Source organism: Callorhinus ursinus, unplaced genomic scaffold (assembly GCF_003265705.2).
Source record: "Callorhinus ursinus isolate GAN/ISIS: 27379988/994484 unplaced genomic scaffold, GSC_fseal_2.0 scaffold26, whole genome shotgun sequence".
In the NCBI taxonomy this organism is placed as follows: Eukaryota; Metazoa; Chordata; class Mammalia; order Carnivora; family Otariidae; genus Callorhinus; species Callorhinus ursinus.
The window spans coordinates 19,713,340-19,717,033 of NW_027397088.1; the positions used below are offsets into that span (position 1 = coordinate 19,713,340).

Consider the following 3,694-nt stretch of genomic DNA (forward strand, 5'->3'; position numbering starts at 1 on the left):
TTTGGAAAAGTGCCTTTAGATATTTTTTAATGCCCATTTTTAAATCAAATTATTTAGGGGCTTTTTTGGTATTGATTTGTATAAAGTCTTTATATATTTTGGATAGTAACCCCTATAAATACATTACTTACAAGTAACTCTCCCATTTAGTGGCTTGCCTTTTTGTTTTGTTGACGGTTTTCTTTGCTGTGTAAAACCTTTTTATTTCGGCGTAGTCCCAATACTTTCTTTTTGCTTTCATTTTGCTTTCTTGAAGAGACACATTCATAAATATGTGGTTAAAGCCAATGTCCAAAAGATCATCACGTATGTTTTTTTCTAAGAGGTGTATGGTTTCAGGTCTCACATTTACATCTTTAATCCATTTTTAGTTTATTTTAGTATATGGTGTGAGAAATGGTCCAGTTTTATCTTTTGCATGCAACTGTCCAGTTTTCCTAGCACCCTTTTTGAAAAGACAGTTTTTTGCCCATTGTATATTTGTGCCTCCTCTGTCAGAGGCTAATGGACCATATAAGTGTGGGTTCATTTTTGGGCTCTCTATCCTTTTCCATTGATTTATATGTCTATTTTTGTGCCAGTACCATCCTGTTTTGATTACTACAGCTTTGTAGTTTATCTTGATATCTGGGATTGTGATAACCCCAGCTTTATTCTGCTTTCCAAGATTGCTTTTGATGTTTGAACTCTTTTGTCATTCCATACAAATTTTAGTATTATTTGTTCTAGTTCTGTGAGAAATGCTGTTGGTATTTTGATGGGGATTGTGCTGAAACTGTAGATTGCTTTGGGTAGTATAGACATTCTGACAATATCCAATCCATAAGCATGGTATATCTTTGCATTTGTTTGTTATCTTCATCTCCTTGGTTAAATTTATTCCTAGTTATCATTTTGGGGCAACTTTAATGGGATTGTTATCTTACTGCTTTGTTAGTGTAATGAAATGCAACAGAGTTCTGTGTATTAATTTTGTATCTTGCCAATTTACTGAGTGCTTTTATCAATTCTAATGGTTTTTTTGGTGGCATCTTTAGGATTTTCTATAGATAGTACTGTCATCTGCAAATAGTAACAGTTTTGCTTCTTCCTTACAAATTTGGATGCCTTTTATTTGTTTTTCTTCTCTGATTGCTGTGGCTAGAACTTCCAGTACTGTGGTGAATAAAAATGGAGAGTGGATCTTTATTTTGTTCCTGATCTTAGAGGAAAGGCTTTCAGTTTTTCATCATTGAATATGATGTTAGTTGTGGGTTTTTCATATATGGCCTTTACTATGTTGAGGTATGTTCCTTCTAACCTCATGTTATTGAATGTTTTTAACATGAACAGATATCATATTTTGTCAAACGATTTTTCTGAATCTATAGAGATTATATAATTTTTATCCTTCCTCTTGATGTTATCTAATTGATTTGCAGATACTGAACCATCCTTGCATCTCTGGAATAAACCTCACTTGACAATGGTTAATGATTTTTTTAATGTTGAATTTCCTTTATTAATATTTTGTTGAGTATTTTTGCATCTGTGTTCATCAGGGATATTGGCCTGTAGTTTTATTTTTTTTGTAGTGTCTTTGTCTGATTTTGGTATTTAGGGAAATGCTGGCCTTGTGGAATGAATTTGGAAGTTTTTCTTCCTCTTATATTTTTTGAAATAGTTTTATAAGAATAGGTAATAATTCTTCTTTAAATATTTGGCAGAATTCACCTGTAAAGCTATCTGGTCCTCGGCTTTTGTTTTTCTGTCTAATCAAATTTTCTATTTCTTCCTGATTCAGTTTTGAAAGATTGTACATTTCTAGGAATTTATCTATTTCTTCTAAGTTCTCCAATTTGTTGGTATATAATTTTTCATCATATTTTATAACCCTTTGTACTTATGTGGTTGTACTTATGTACTTGGTGGTTATTTCTCCTCCTTCACTTCTCACTTCATTTGAGTCCTCTCTCTCTTTCTTGATGAGTCTGGCCAAAGGTTTATCAATTTTATTTTTTCAAAGAACCAGCTTTTGGTCTCATTGATCTTTTGTATTCTTTTATCTATTTGTTATTTCTTTTTATTTTAGAAAGCATGCATGAGTGGGGGAAGGGGAGAGGGGAGAGGGAGAAACCCAAGCAGACTCCACACTGAGCATGGAGCCTGACACAGGGCTCGATCTCAGGACCCTGATATCATGACCTGACCTGAAATTAAGAGTCAGATGCTTAGCTTGATGTCATTTCCTTCCGTAGGTCGCCATTGCTTCCGGGTCGCGGTCATTTTGAGCCCGCATTTGGGAAAAATGAATGGGAGGGCTGATTTTTGAGAGCCGAATGCAGAAGTTCCAAGACCAATTCCCCACATAGGGGCTGATTACATTCCAACAGAAGAAGAAAGAAGAGTCTTTGCAGAGTGCAATGATGAAAGCTTCTGGTTCAGATCTGTTCCTTTGGCTGCAACAAGTATGTTGATTACTCAAGGATTAATTAGTAAAGGAATCCTTTCAAGTCATCCCAAATATGGTTCCATCCCTAAACTTATATTTGCTTGTATCATGGGATACTTTGCTGGAAAGCTTTCTTACGTGAAAACTTGCCAAGAGAAGTTCAGAAATCTTGAGAATTCCCCTCTGGGAGAAGCTTTACGCTCAGGACAGGCACGGCTATCTTCATCATCTGGGCACTATTCTCAGAAGTCAAAATATGACTCAAATTTCGGTGGTCATTCATCTTTTGTGACGTCGCCAGCCGCAGACAACATAGGAAAAGAGATGCTTCCTCATTATGAGCCAATTCCATTCAGTGCTTCTATGACTGAATCTACTCCCACTGGTATTACTGATCATATCGCCCAAGGACCTGATCCCAACCCTGAAGAAAGTCCTAAGAGAAAAAATATTACATATGAGGAATTAAGGAATAAGAACAGAGAGTCATATGAAGTAACTTTAACACATAAGACTGACCCCTCATTCAGGCCTATGCAGGAAAGAATGCCAAAAAAAGAAGTCAAAGTAAACAAATATGGATATACTTGGGATGAGTGAAAAATTGCATCATTGGACCTACTGAAGGTGTTTCAATATCCAGCTTCATCTAGGTGGTCATGAATATCTGCATGCTTTGAGCTCAGCAGCAGTCTTCATAAACACATTTAAAACTAGAACCTGGGTTCTTGTGGTTTGGCTTATTAAAATGATGTTTAAAAACACAGATTTTAATGTGAATGTTGTGTGAATGTATTCACCTTGAGGAACTGTATGAATGATGATATTATACCATGATCACATATAGTTTGTGAAATCGTTTTAAGTTACAGGGTAAGGATACTCTCTTATGAAACTACAAAGAGATTGTCTACTCTAGGATCAGCATATATAAAAATAAGTGCATTTTGAATTGGGGTGGGTGGGGGGGAGCAAGCATAATTTTAAGTGTTAAGTTTACATCCAAAAATTATTAAAAAGCCTTTCTCCAGTGTTTGCTGTATTCACTTATTAATGTTTGTGATCAATAAAACATAAAGGAACATGCAAAAAAAAAAAAAATGCTTAACCTACTGAGCCACCCAGGCACCCCTTGTATTCTTTTAGTCTCTATTGTATTTATTTATGTTCTATTCTTTATTATTGCCTTCCTTCTACCAACCTTGGGCTTTGTTTGTTCTTCTTTTCTAGTTCCTTTAGGTGTAAGTTTAGATTATTTATTAG

General features: G+C 35.1%; 1 pseudogene; it reads left to right on the top strand.

The window, feature by feature from the left end:
* The first annotated feature begins 2,272 nt into the window (after nt 1-2,272).
* Nucleotides 2,273-3,387, top strand: LOC112838108 (OCIA domain-containing protein 1 pseudogene; annotated as a pseudogene).
* The last annotated feature ends 307 nt before the right edge of the window (nt 3,388-3,694 follow it).